The following is a 15,166-nucleotide window of genomic DNA, read 5'->3' on the forward strand; positions in this document are numbered from 1 at the left end:
CCTTTCCATCCAGTCTCAACTTTATGTGTTCCACTGGCTGGAGAAGCTGCTGCTCTCAAGCCTTTATCTTGGCTATTTTCATCTCTCTCTCTCTCTCTCTCTCTCTCTCTCTCTCTCTCTCTATATATATATATATATATATTTATATATATATACATATATATATAAAATCTATATATATATAAAATCTATCTATTATTTATCTTTTATTTATCATCTATCTATCTATCATCTATCTTATCTATCTGTATCTATCTTATCTTTCTCTGTCTTATCTATGTATCACCTATCTATCTATCTATCTATCTATCTATCTATCTATCTATCATCTATCTTTCTATCTATATTATCTATCTATCTATCTATCTATCTGTCTGTCTGTCTGTCTGTCTGTCTGTCTGTCTATTTTCAATTGCATTTGTGTGTGAGTGTGTATGTTTATGCCATGTGTAGAGTATGGAGGTCAGGGGTAGCTTGAAGAGGTTAGTTCTCTCCTTTCATGATGTGGGTCCCAGAGATTGAATTTAGGCTGTCAGACTTGGTGGCATGGCTCTGAGCCATCTATCTTGTTGACTACATTTATTTGCATGTGTATGCATCTTCATATGTGTTTGTGCACATGTGTGTATGTATGAAGAAGCCAGAACCCGATGTACTCCTTAATAATCTATTTATTATTATTATTATTATTTTAAAAATTGAAAATAGATTTTTCATACAATAGATTTTTCTAATATAATTTGTTCTCCTCATCTTCTTCCAGATCCTCCCATTTCCTCAGCCATGTCACTTCATGACTTCTTTCTCTCTTTCTTTAGAAAACAAACAAGTAATAAAAAAAACCCAGGCAAACAAAACAGAATAGAACAAAATGGGGGGAGGGAGACAAAAAAGCACGAGAAGCATAGACATTCAGAGACATATGTACAGAAAACCCATAAGAACACAAAATCAGAAACCATAATATATGAGCAAATGACTAGTAAGGCAAAAAATGCATTAGAGACAAAAAATCTCCTCCCAAGTCATTGAATTTTCAAACAGGATCTCTCTCAGTAGCTCTGGCTGCCCTTTAACTTGCTATGTTAACCAGACTGGCTTTGAACTTGGAGATCCTTTGCCTTCTAAGTGCTAGGATTAAAAAGTGTGTACAATGCCCAGCATCAAATCTGTGAGACTTGCTGGTGAGCAAGCATGTGAATCCTCCTGCCTCTGCATCCCCAGGGCTATGATTGATTACAAAGTCATGACTCCTGTAATCCTCCCTCCTTTTTTTTTTTTAATGTGGGTTCTGGGGGATCAAACTCAGGTCCTTATCCTTACACAATGAGTACATTAGCCACTGAGTCAGTGCCCCAGCTTCTATGCAACATATATCTTGTGGGGCAGCAGCGGAGCCTCAGCACGGAGCAGACTGTGTCCTTTAGCAAGATCCCACGAAAATTTACACAAATACTCATGTTTGGGAAGCACTGGCATGATCCTCAGAGTTTCCTAGATCTGATCGAAATCTTTGCTGACCTCAGGAACAAAACAAGTGGCTTAAGAATGTATGATGAGCCCTTGAGCATCTTCACCCAGGAGAACAGCATTCTTAATGTGCCAGCCAGCAGGTTCTTGTGTTTAATCAAGTCCATATGCCCTGGGTGACCACCCCCAGAATGTAAAAATAACCCGTTACCACCTCCTTCTCCTAGTAGCCCTTTCTCTGTAGCCAAGTTAATTCCAAATAGAACATCTGGAAATTCTATTTTGTTGCCTAATTTGAACCAGACTAAGACCAATCTGCATAAAAGTTTATGAACTTTCTGGGGCCTCACACCTTATATTTCCCCCATGTGCAGAAGCCAACAACCTGGAGATTGGGAAACGGAAAGACGTAGGCACCCCTTTCAGGGACTGAGGAGTGTCAGTGGCTTTGTGTACTGGGACAGGGAGCTGTGCTGTCAAGGCAGGGGTCAGTTGCAGGGAGAAGGGAAATGGAAGTGGGAGTGATTTGCATGCAAACATATGCATGTAGATTTAAAGGGACTTTGGCTTTAAGTTGAGGTGGCAGAAGGGGTGTAGGGAATGTGGAGATGCCAGGTGAGGGGAAAAAATGGAGTGTCAGGCAGCGAGAACATGGCTTGGGGAATGAGGGCCACACTGCCAAGAATAAACTGGGAGTTAGAGTTTAGCTTCAGTCTATCAGATTCAATGGCTGAAGCAATCAGAAGAGGCTTATCCCACTTTTGATTAGACTAAAGAAGACGCTAGAGAAGCCCAAAAGCGAGGGACTGAGAGACCCTGTCTTTTGTTAGTCTGGATGAAGGAAAAGAGTTGAAATTGTTTGAAATATTGCAAGCAAAATCTCATGTGTGTACCTGTGTGTTGTGTGTGTGTGTGTGCAAATCAATCATGCTGATTGTAAAATGTATCTGGAACAATAACTGGCCATGGTGATGCATGCCTTTAATCCCAGCAACCAGAGAGAGTGGCATGCAAACCTCTGTTGAGTTCCAGGCTAGCCAGTGCTACATAGGGAGACCCTGTCTCAAAAATAAATTAATAAAAACATAGGCTAGCAAAGGACTGCCACTAGTCAAGTAAGTTATTAAGACAAACAACAAAGGTGGAGGTCTCCCAGAGCCTTCTTTATTGTTACTGTGGAGATATGGTATCAGAGACAGCGTGGTGCTGATGAGAGAGGGAGCACATCTGTGGTTTGGGTGGGAGGAAATCCACGAGGAGCAATCACACTCTTTCTTGGTCCGTGTGAGTTGCTATGAGAACCGTCATACACTCTGTGGCTTATGAGCAATACACCCTTGGATTAAGGATGGAGCTTAGTTGGTAGGGTGCTTGTCTGGCAAGCAGAGTCCTGGGTCCCAACCTTAGCACTCTTCAGACCTGGTGTGGGTGCCCGCACCTGTAATCTTAGTGATCGGGAAGCAGAGGCAGACGAATCAGGAGTTCAACATCGTCCCTGGCTACATAACAAGTTCCAGTCCAGTCTGGATTGTGTACGACTTTGTCTCAAAACAAAATAAATACTGCACCCTTAGTTGTTCCCAGTTGTGCAGGCTGAGAAGACACAGGAAGACCCCTGAGAGGGTCATAGGTGATACATCACATGATGGGAAAGATGAGGCAGATCTCAGGACATTTTTTTAAAAAGCATTAATCCTATTCCCTTCTTTTCTTTTGAAACAGTGTGACTATGTCTTTCTAGTTGACCTCAATCAACCTAAGTCTGCTTGCTGTAGCCTGTCCTGTGCTGGGGCTACAGATGCAGCACATGGTGGATTTACTAATCCCATTCTTGAGCGTTCTATCCTCACTTCCAGTGCTAGGTTTCTCTCTGCTGTGACAGAATACTGGACAAAAGCAACTTCAGGAAGATAGGCTTTATTCGGGCTTGCAGTTTGTGGATACAATTCATCATCGTAGGGAAGCCGTGGTGGGAAGAACCTGAGGTAACCGGTCATATTGCATGCGTACCCAGGAAGCAGTATGCTCCATGCATCAGGCTGTAAGTATGAATTTGTCCTTATCCATCCAACACCCTGAAGGAAGAAGCACAAGGATTTCCTCACATTGCACACAGAGAAGCCAAGGCCAGAACGGGGAGGTAGTCTTTCCAAAGGCACAGAGTAGTAGTGGCAGAAACGGGATTTGAACCCAGGTCATCTGGGTCTCACCTTCATTTCTTTCTGTTCTACATTACCATCTTGAAAGTTTGTGTTTGGGAGCTGGGCTGGGAGTAGCCTGGAGGGTAAGATGATTGCTAAGCAAAATAAGGCTGAATTTGCATCTCAGCATCTATGTAAAAAGTTGAGCCCATCTCTCACCCTGCTCTGGGGAGGCAGAGACAGGAGACCCTGTCTCAAAAATTTAGATGAAGAAAGATTGAGAAAGACATTCGGTGTTGACTTCCAGCCTAAACACACACACACACACACACACACACACACACACATACATGTGTACACTCTCTCCCACACATCTCCAATGTGGTGGTGCACACCTACTATTTCAACACTTGAACGTAGAGACAGGAGTTTAAAGTCATCCTGAACTTCATAGCAAGTTCAAGGTCAGCATGAGCTATGTGAGACTACAAAAAGAAAAAAGGAAAAAAAAAAGAAAGAAAGAAAGAAAAAGAGATGGGAGAGATGGCTCACTGATAAGAGCATTTACCAATTTGCTAACACACACACACACACACACACACACACACACGCACACACACACACACACACACACACACACACAGCTCATATGCACGTGTATGCATGTATACATAAACATGTTGCTCAAATGGAAGGGAGGGGCAACACATAGACCCCAAAGGTCACAATTCTCAAGGGAGGGAAGGACGTTGAAACTGCCTTATGTCATGCCCTCCACCAGGAGGCCCCTGATCCCTTTTAAAATTACTTTGTGAGTCTGCTGCTTTGTAAGTCACTGAGATAATCAAATACACTTTATTTTTTAAAGGAAAGATTTATTTGTGTGTGTGTGCGTGTGCCTGTGCGTGTGCGTGCGCGCACACGTGTGTGTGTGTGTGTGTGTGTGTGTGTGTGTGTGAGAGAGAGAGAGAGAGAGAGAGAGAGAGAGAGAGAGAGAGAGAGAGAGAATGTACACAGTCTGAGAGGCAAGAGGAAGGTTTCAAGGTCTATAAAGCTGGGGTTACAGAAAGATGTGGGATGGCCTACATAGGAAGTAGGAATTGAACTGGGGACTCTTGCAAGAGCAGCCAGTGCTCTTTCAATGCTGAGCCATCTCTCCAGCCTCCAGTTTACCTTTTGTTTTTTAGACAGTTTCATATAACCCAAGCTTGTGTTCAACTTGCTATGTATCTCAGGATGGCTTTGAACTTCTGATCCTCCCGTCTCTAACTTCCAAGTGCTGAAATCACAGTTGTGCACCACCATGCATGTTTTATGTGATTCTGTCAATGGGTCCCAGGGCTTTTCATGTGCCAGGCAAGCACCCTACCACTGAACTATACCCCCAGGCTCTCAATTAACTTTAAGAACTTTTGTCTTATTTTTAATTATGCATGTGCATTTGTGTCCATGCATTTATATGTTCATGTGAATGACAGTGCCTGCAGAGACCACAAGAGACCTCAGGAGCTGGAGGTAAAATGGTTGTGAACCACTCACGTGTGTGCCGGGACCTGAACTCAGGACCCCTGAAAGAGCAGCTTTTTGTTACCATAAAAAATGACCCCTGGCAATCTACTTATCAATATGAAGGTTTATTTTGTATTATATTTGTGTCTATGGTTGATGGGTTTGATAGTTTTGGGTCTACATTACTGCAGTGTGTCATGGTAGAAGCATGTGCAGCCTGGTTCTTCCATGTATGTAAAGCTCCTGCTCTGCTACCATCTCCATCCTTTCTCTTCTAGCTCCATCTCTCCTGATTCCAGGTCAACATTCGGCATAGAATCAGTCACTCAGAGGGGCTACTCAGAAGTTCACATATTAAATGGATATGGAGGAGTCTTTGCCCAGCCTTTGACACTGTCCCGGGGAGGGACATCAAAGAAGAAAAGAAATTCAACTTGGAAATAACTTGGAGATGCCTTTGAGATGTAATGGAGGTGGAGTGATGGCCTCTAAACAGATATGCTCATTAGTTCTCTCTCTCTTCCTTTCCCTCTCCCTCTCTCCCCCCTCTCACATACACAGACACCTGCACATATTCTTTAAATAAAAAGAAATAAATAAAAAGAAAAAATAGCAGCCACTTTCGCTTTGCTCCATTTCTCAGTAACTTCTGTGCAACCTCAGGAGGGGAACTTCATTATGGAGACATGATTAAGCTTACAAAAAATAGGAAATGGAGCCAGAGCCATGAAGAAATAAGCTTGCCAAATTATATGAAAAAAATGTGTTCCAGGGGCCTGATTTCCTCGGGGATGGAAGCCTGGGAGACCCCAGAGGCCATGAGGCTACAATCATATTAATCTGGCTTATGCAGGGGTGAGGGGTTGATTCTAGTTGCCTACTTGCAAAAGTCTGAGTATCCTTGTTGTGCTAAATTTTGACTCTACTGTGAATCTATGGAAAGGCTGCTTAACCTGTCTGAGCAGCTCATCTATAAAAATAGGAATGCTGGGCTTGGCGGCCACAGCCTGCTTGTTCTTTCTGCTGGGAGGTCCTGTAAAGAGTCATAGGTCTTACTAAACTCTTGCTTTACTAAGATTGCTTCCCCATGTCTGACCATCTGAGGCATCTTCAGCTAGAGGAAGAACAGGGACACCCAGCAAGAACAGGTCATTTTACTCAAGTTGGCATGGGCTTGTTCCTATCATGCCAAATTGCTTGAAGATCCACCCTGCTCCACTATAGTGTCTTCCCATCATGCTCCTGCCATCATGCCTACCATGATGCATTGTATCATCAAATGATGAGCCAAGACAGGCCTTTTCTTTCTTAGGTTGTTTTCGTCAGGCTTCTTTTTTTTTTTTTTTTTGTTTTTGTTGTAGCAACAAGAAAGTAACTAATACAGAGCTAAGTGGCTGCCCTGGGAATGGGAAAGGGATTGGGGGCCCTTCAGATGGCTATGGTCTGAGACAGGCCTCTGTTATGCTGGCCCAAGGCTCAGGCCTTCCGTGCTTTGGCCCTGGATTCTCATTTCATAAGTATAGCTTAGCTTTAGTAGGGCTAGGAGTTGGGCATCAGCTCCCACTTTGCTTTCCTTTCAATTGCTGTGATAAAATACTCTGACCAAAAGCAGCCTAGGGAAGCAGAGGGTTTATCTGGGTTACTCTTCCAGGCCACACTCTGCCACTGAGGCAAGTCATGGCAGGAACTTGAGCAGGAACTTGAAGCAGAAACCACAGCGGAACTCTCCTTATGGGCTCACTCCTAGGTACAGGCTCAACTCGATTTCTTACCCAGCTCTGACCATCTGCCTTAGGATGTACCTCCTACCATCAACTAACAGTTAGGACAATCCCGTATAGACCAGATCACAAGACAATCTGATTCTAGGAAATTCCACAAGTAAGACTCCCTTTTCTGGTGGTTTTAGACTTCAAGTTGAAGGTAATTAGGACAGCTCCCCAAAACGTTGATCTGAACCCTATCTACTAGAGTTGAGAGCTGACATCCAGAAACAGGGAACCCTCTCACAACTCCTAGAAATTGGGGTGGGAGACTCCAGGTCCAAGTGGGGGCTTGCTGAAATGTGAAATATCCCCCATGGGTTCAAACCTTTGAACACATAGTTCACAATTCATCCTGCTGTTTGGGAAGGCTGTGAGATCTTTAGAAAGTGGGCTTTTACTACGGGAAATCAGTCATTTAGGGCAGAACTCAAGGCCATATTGCTTACTCCTACTTCCTTCTTCTATGCACAGATTCCACCAACCAGCTTCCTGTTCCCACTACCATGCCTTCCCTGCAATGATGGACCATCTCTCTGGGGTTGTATGCCAACATAAGTCCTTTCCCACTTTAGGTGTTTTGTCAATGTCAACTGAAAACTAATTAAGACAGGGCTAGCCAGAAAGCCCTGACTAAAGAGCTCATGTCCATTGATAACACCTTGGCTACTTTCAGTCATATGACTCAGCCTTGTATCTTGGGATTTCATGCAAAAATATTTTAAATGCTAACATGTATTTGGTGAGTGAATGTTATCTCACCATGTAAATGCCAGGGTGAGGTTACGATTAAATGAGTTAAATACTAAAGACAGAGGAAACAGAGTGGTTCTCACAGAGACATCGCAGAGCAAGCTCTTTGGCAATAGTGTAACGTAAAGCTAGGAGAAGCTTCAAGTGAGTCTAGGTAAGAGAAACAACAATAACAACAAAAACAAATAAGAAAGTAAGACATAGGCCCTGAAAAGATAGCTGTGTGGGTAAAGATGTTAAGGCCCAAGTCTGTTGACCAGAATTTGATCCCTGGAACCCACATGGTGAAAGCAAAGGACTGAATCTTGCAAGTATGCACACACATATACATGTACACATATACAGATAAAGATAAAAATATGAGAGGAGAGATAGAAGGATGGATGGGGGAAAGGGAAAGGAAAGAGATAAACAGGGAATAAAAGGCAAAGAAGGTTCAAACATCAGGCTGAATGGAACATTAAAAGGCTAAGGTAGAGCCGGGCGTGGTGGCGCACGCCTTTGATCCCAGCACTCAGGAGGCAGAGGCAGGCGGATTTCTGAGTTTGAGGCCTGCCTGGTCTATAAAGTGAGTTCCAGGACAGCCAGGACTACACAGAGAAACCCTGTCTCAAAAAACAAAACAAAACAAAACAAAACAAAACAAAACAAAACAAAAAAACCCAAAAACCAAAAAAATTAAAGCTAAGGTATTTAATTATTAATGTCTGAATTATGATTGGTTTAATAAGGACTTCACAGAGTCACTCAACTGGAATGCAAGGATGCCAAATCCATGACACATATTTTATGATTGTTATTTGCACTCAGGGCAGACATCACTGATAGATTACAGAACTCTTCCCTAGAAAATTGAATTTGGCTTCACAGAGTGAGGTCCAAGTAGATTCCCATCTGTGATGTGTGTGAGGCTGGAAGAGGGCTCCTGCCTTCTGCTTCACCCTGGCTCCTTAGTAACTGGGTAGCTCAAAGGAAGCTAACTGCCTTGTGAAACTAAGAATTCTAGCTATTTTCTTTCCTAGCAGTAGCTGAATGACCAATTCAGTCTAGTTCAGCTCAGATTAATAGCTTCTCATCCCAGGCTTCCTTGGAGGAACACACTTTTTATAATGATGGGTACATCCACTGTTTCAGAGTTTTGTTAGGATTCTGAGTGTTAGTTGATCTCTCTCTCTCTGTCTCTCTCTCTCTCTGTCTCTCTCTCTGTCTCTCTCTCTCTCTCTCTCTCTCTCTCTCTCTCTCTGTGCATGTATGGGTACATGTGTGCAGAGGCTAGAGGACAATGGCTAGTATCATCCCTCCAATATTACCTAGGATCTTTTTCTGAGACAGGGTCTTTCACTGCAACGGAACTCACCACGTAGGCTAGGTCCCTTGGCCAGAAAGCCCCAGGGATCCTCTTGCTATACCTCTTCAGCAACAGGACTTCAACCGCAAGCTGCTATACTCATCTATTTTATATGGGCCCTGAGGATTGAACCCAGATGCTTCTGTTTGCATGACAAGCACTTTGCCAACTGAGCCTTCTTCTCTGTCTCTCTTACTTGATCATTCAGTCATTTCGTGCAGATGGTTTTAAAAGACAGGATATTGTGTCAGAGAAGTTGTGAGGTCTGTCTGATGCCACATAGAAGATTGGGGCCAGATAAGGCTGGGACCTAAATCTCCTGCCTTTGAGCATGGTGTACACCCACAATCTTAGACTGCCCGTGTTACCAGACATAGAGTCCAGGACAGACAGGTTGCTCCTTCATTGCTTGTTGCTTTCAATGGAGAACTATCTTTTTGGACATCTGTAGAACATCATGAGTTAACTTGGAGATAATAAGGAGTTTGGTTTCTGAACAGGCTCATTTTGGTGATGATGGAGCTGTAAGACCCACTCAGGCCCTCGAACGCAGTCCTGTGGAGAAGCATGATGTAGTTGTCAATGAGTGGTAGTGATTAATTACTTAACTGCCAGTCCCTGCCCACATATGACACATAGATGAGGTTACAAAGCTCACCCATTGCATTCCCCATGTTTTGAAGTAGTCATCATTTAAACTGTTCCAGATAAAAGTGTCTTCTTGTTCACTCTCCATCTTTAAGAGTGTCAGTGGAAAAGACTCTCTAACATCTGTGAGTCTAGCATTTAACAGCCCAAGTGATTAATTAATTAATTAACTAACAGGTCAAGTGATTAATCCTAACATCCAATCTATATTTTCCTTGTTGATTAATTCCTGTGTGGGGATAATGTGTGGACAGGTGTTCCACTCTGCTTCTGCTTTTTAACTTTATTTTATTGTCTTGTGTGTTTTGTTTTGGCAGCATATGTCTGTGCACCATGCATGTGCAATGCCACCAGAGGCCAGAAGAGGGTGTCAGATTCCCTAGAAATAGCATTATAGACAGTTGTGAGCTGCCATGTGGGTGGTGGGGGATCGATCCTGGACCCTCTGGAAGAGCAGCCAGTGCTCTTAACCACTGAGCCACCTCTCCAGCCTCCAACTTTGTTTTTATTATTAATTTTTGATATATCAGTAACTGAGCTGGTGACATGCCTGGATCTCCGCTCTTCAAGATACTATTTGAAAATCTTCCCGATTCTTCTCTGTATTCCTACTGTTGATTGTTCACCTTGAGAGAGGACTAAGCAGTGACGGCTGGCCTTAAACGTGTGGATGTCCCCCTGCGTCATTCTCTGAGTATTAGGGTGACAGGCTTGCCCACCATGCTCAGTTTCCTGCATTGGTTTTGATTGGGATACATCAGAGTAGTTCTGGTTATATGAGTCATTTTGCTCCCAGCTGTATGCACTGTGTCATTTCTGTTCCTGTGCAATCTCCCTTCCCCACTGAGAACAGTCACAGAAGAAGAAAAAGTACTCACGATCGGTGATGATTCGTGTTCTATATCCCTATAGCCCTGATAACTATATGTTTTCTCACTGAAACCAGACGTGCTCACTCTCTGTTTCCCCTGAATCCCAAGTCTGTGCTTTCTAATTAATTAATTACTGTTGTTTCTTTTTAAAAGACTTACTTTGTATTTTGGATTACATGTATGTATGTATGTGTGTATGTATGTGTGTGTGTATGTGCATGTGAGTGTAAGCTACTGTAGTGTCAGATCCTCTGGAGCCAGATAGAGTTAGAGGTGCTTGTGAGTTGAATTAGGAGGTGGGCACCAAACTCCGTCCTTTGCAGGAGCAGCAGGTTCTCTTAACTGCTGAGACAACTCTGGGCCTTAGTTACCAAAGTTTTTTTTTTTTTTTTTTTTTTAAGAATCCAGCTTAACACACTTCCTTGTTGCATTTAATTTTAAAGATGGAAGACATGCCTACACTGTATGTCTCGGTGATTTGGGGTGTTTCAAGAAAGACTCTGCATATTTTCTTCTTATTCATATACATGCTTACATGCGTATATTTATCCACTGTCCCGACTGAAAAGCAGAGACAGAAAATCGTGGCACAAAGCAGTGGTTTGTAGCATGGATATTCAGACCTAACTTTTTGTTCTCAAAAATGAAGAATCTTTGATAAGGGATGAGTGAGATGGCTCAGCAGAGAAAGGGGCTTGCCACCAAACCTAATAACCCAAGTTTGATCCCAGGATCCATGTGGTAAAAGAGAACTGACTCCCATAAATTGTCCTCCAACTTTTAGGTATGTACGTGGTGGCATCTCTTCCTGACTCCCTAGTGCTGGGATTGCAAGCGTATATTACACTTGACTTTTAAATGGCTCCTAAGGATTCAACTCAGGTCCTCATGCTTGTGTGACAAGTATTTACTGACTGAGCCACCTCCCCAGCACCTGATGTCTTTCCTGTACTTAGTGCTTGCCAAGCCAGACACAGTGTTTGCAGACTCAAAATAATTGATGATGTTCTTATGTTCTCATGTGGATCAGCCTTTAACTATCATGACTTTTCAGTAGCCAATAATAGCTCAGGTGTGTTTTGTGCAGGAGGGCTTTAGCAAGGGCACAGGTCAGATTCTGTCACTTGATTTGCCCCAATGAGAAGGTAACTGGAAAGAGCTGTGGCTCACCTCATGTTTTCACAAGACTCTGCTGACATGACTCCATCCACATTAGGGCTCTAAGTCAAGGTGAGAGCGAGCCCGTCTGCATTTTTATTGCAAATTAGAAAATGATACTTGAGGAAATCAAATGTCAGGCTTCTAGATTCAGCCTCCGGCTCTGGAAGCAGAAATGGGAAGAAAAGCGCTCAAACTAAGTCAAGAGGAAAATGAGGCTGTGCGCAGAGCTGGCACCATTCCCCAGCCGCCCATCTTCAAAAGGGACAGAGATGGCAGGCCCTCGCCGCTGCCACACAGCCAGGGCATTGTTCCCAAGCAGGAAGCGCCTTTTTGAAAACCCCAATTTAAGTAGCCTTTTCCTGCCTGGCTCAGGAGAGGTTATGAGAGACCCCAAAGATGAGACTCCGGCTCTATGTCCAGTGAGCTGGGAACCAACAGGGGAATTGGCCTGGAAACTAATTAAGGCACTGGGGGATGGAGCTTACTGGGTAGAAGGCTTGTCACACACACACAAGCCCAGGGTACCATTCGTCCCTAGCATGGGAGAAACCGGGTGTGGTACCTCATGCTTGTAATCCCAGCACAGGGAGGTGGAGGCAAGAAGATCAACGATTTTAGGTCATCTTTGGTCTCATATAGTGTGCTCAAGGCTCATTTGGATAAATGTGTTTGCTGCCAAACCTGACTGAGTTCTGTACCCTGACTAACTTGTACACACTCATCCTTCTTTCACAATAATTAGGCAAAAATGTAATTAAAAAGTTAAAAAGTTTGTATATTGCTGGGGCTGGAGAGATTGCTCAGTGGTTAAGAGTGTGTGTCACTCTTGCAGAGGACCTGAGTTCGATTCCAATCATCCACATGGTGACTAACAATGATAGGTATGCATGCATATGGTGCATATTCATGTATGCATATAAATATTCCATACACTTATCTTTTTTGATTTTTTGAGACAAGGTTTCTCTGTCTAACCTTGGCTGTCCTGGAACTCACTCTTTAGACCAGGATGGCTTCAAACTCCCAGAGATCCTCCTGTCTCTGCCTCTGGAATTCTGGGAGTAAAGGCATTCACTACTACTGCCACCCAGCCATACACATATCTTTTAAAGGTTTGTATACTGCAAAACACAGAGAATAAATCTTGATATAAACTGGATTTTTTTTATTAATAATGTGTATCAGAGTTGGTTTATTAACTATTACAAATGTTCCATACTGATCAAAATCAGAGGAAATCAGGGTCTCTCTGAAGGGGTGCCTGCAGACCATTTGTATTTTTCATTCAGTATTTTTCTATAACATCATGTGGCTAAGAAAATTTTATCTATTAAAATAAAATTCCTGGGGGCTGGCGAGATGGCTCGGTGGTTAAGAGCGCCGACTGCTCTTCCGGAGGTCCCAAGTTCAAATCCCAGCAACCACATGGTGGCTCACAACCATCCATAACGAAATCTGATGCCCTCTTCTGGAGTATCTGAAGACAACTACAGTGTACTTACATATAATAAATAAATAAATCTTTAAAAAATAAATAAATAAAATTCCTGCTAACAGGACAAGAAGACTGGAGTTCCCAAAAGGGTGGTGGAAGCCTCCACAGGAAAACCATTTTCTGTGTAGCACACTTAAGTCTGTCACAGATCAAAGAGTCCCTAAAGCTCGCTGGAAGATGTCACTTTCAGAGAAAGCAGTAGAGAGCAAACATTATGTGGTACCCAGGTGTCTCCTGCCAGCTTTGCACACTGAAAACTTACCAGGCATGGACAGCAGTCTCCACCTCTTCTTCTTGCCCTCTTCCCCCATGTCCACTCCAAAGCCAAGGCGAGAATTGGACATTCACAGAAAAATGAATGGAAATAAATAGACAAGCAAACAAACAAACAAATACATTTAGTATGTTAAAAAGGTATCTCCCTAGATGTTTGTTAGAAACAAAACAACAAAATAAACAAGCCAAAAAAAATAACCCACCACAAAACATAGAAACCCCTCATCTCTGACAGTGTTACAAGAGCAGATGGTATTTAACAGCCTTGTAGGACATTCCCATAAAGTTATAAACATACCTTCCAGAGATTGCCTTAGATAAACAGATACAACTCAAGCAGTTTTCCATACAAGAGACAACTTGTCCCTTGGAAGCCAAATAAAGATTCTGACATTGAGGTGCACCTGAAAAAGCTTAGGAGATCCTATCAGAGAAACTGAAACCTTGGCTGAGTCTCACGTTCTCACCCTGCCTGTCGTCTGTGGGAACGCCTGCCTCCAGTCCAGCGTGTGGGACTTGTGGGTAGGGCAGCTGAGGAGCAGCTCTTTCCACCCCTGCTGCTGTCCCTCAGCTCAAGGTCAAGACCAGCAACAGTTCTGGAGAACTCTGCTCTGTTCAGCGCTGCAGCCAACAACCATCCAGCCAACATCTGGGCGTTTCTAGGTGGTAGGTGACAGCCAGGTGCCATGCACACAGATCTGCACAGGACTGCACAGCCCAATGGGTGAAGCAGGTGTACATTCTGAGACTTTAAGCAACTGGGGTATTTGGTAAGCATCCCATGATGCTTAGTCATCTGGGCTCTGACTCTGTTCCCTTCTTGTTCTTTGTCCTGGTTGACCTTCTCCTCTGTTCCTTAGTTTTATCACCTCCAAGGAGACAACAGTACTAGCTTCAGTGGTATATTTTTATATAGAAAAGTACCCCAAATAGATTTCTTTTCTTAGTGCTGTGACAAAATGCATGGCTATATTAGTCACCTTTCTATTATTGTGATAAAACACTGTGATCAAGGCAATTCATAGAAGAAAGGGCTTGTTTAGGATTATAGTCTGGTCGGAGGAATAAGAGTCTATGTTAGAGGCATGGCCGCTGAAGCAGGACACAGTGTCACTTACATTATTAAAAGTAAGCATGAAGCAGAGAGAGCAACTGGAGATGGCACAAGCCTTTAAACGCTCAAATCCTGCCCCTAGTATATACATCCTCCAGCAAGTCTACACCTTCTAAGCCTCCCCAGCAGCATCACCAACTAGGGACCAATTGTTCAGACACTTAAACCTCTGGGGGATAGTCTCATTCAAACCATCACCCTGACCAAAGCAACTTAAGGAAGCAAGGTCTTATTTTGGCTCACAGTTCGAGCGTGCAGTCAGTCCATCATGCGGGGAAGGCTTGGTGGGAAGGTGGGGCTTGGAGCATCTGGGCACGTGGCATCTGCATTTAGGTTGCAGAGAGAGAATGACACTCAGCTTGCTCTCTATCTGTTAGGTCAGGAACCACTAGACCCAAGGGATGGTGCTGCACAGTTAGGGTGGGTCTTCCTCCCTCAGTTAATCTAGTCTAGAAATGTCCTCACGGACAAGTCCCATAGGCTTGACCACATGGTGATTCTAAATCTTATCAAGTTGCCAAACAAGATTAACTATCCCATCAGACTTTGATTTGTTCTGAGTTTTGAGACAGTCAGACTCAAATGCCTAGAGGCGTTAGTTTGGGGCAACATAGAG

General features: G+C 43.4%; 1 long non-coding RNA gene across 12 annotated transcripts in view; it reads left to right on the plus strand.

The window, feature by feature from the left end:
- 2610027F03Rik overlaps positions 1-15,166 on the plus strand; it is a 148,914-nt gene that overhangs the window by 43,332 nt on the left and 90,416 nt on the right. For 4 of the 12 annotated variants that reach the window (XR_878468.2, XR_878474.2, XR_001779381.2 and 1 more), the window contains 2 exons: positions 3,327-3,511; positions 5,399-5,593. The exons of 5 other annotated variants lie outside the window; for them this stretch is intronic. This is a non-coding gene — a long non-coding RNA (RIKEN cDNA 2610027F03 gene). Of the gene's footprint in view, positions 1-3,326; positions 3,512-5,398; positions 5,594-13,225; positions 14,207-15,166 lie in introns of those variants that run through there. 3 more of the 12 variants (XR_387323.3, XR_001779384.1, XR_387332.2) reach the window with 2 other exon arrangements.

This window comes from Mus musculus, chromosome 1 (assembly GCF_000001635.26).
Source record: "Mus musculus strain C57BL/6J chromosome 1, GRCm38.p6 C57BL/6J".
Lineage (NCBI taxonomy): Eukaryota > Metazoa > Chordata > Mammalia > Rodentia > Muridae > Mus > Mus musculus.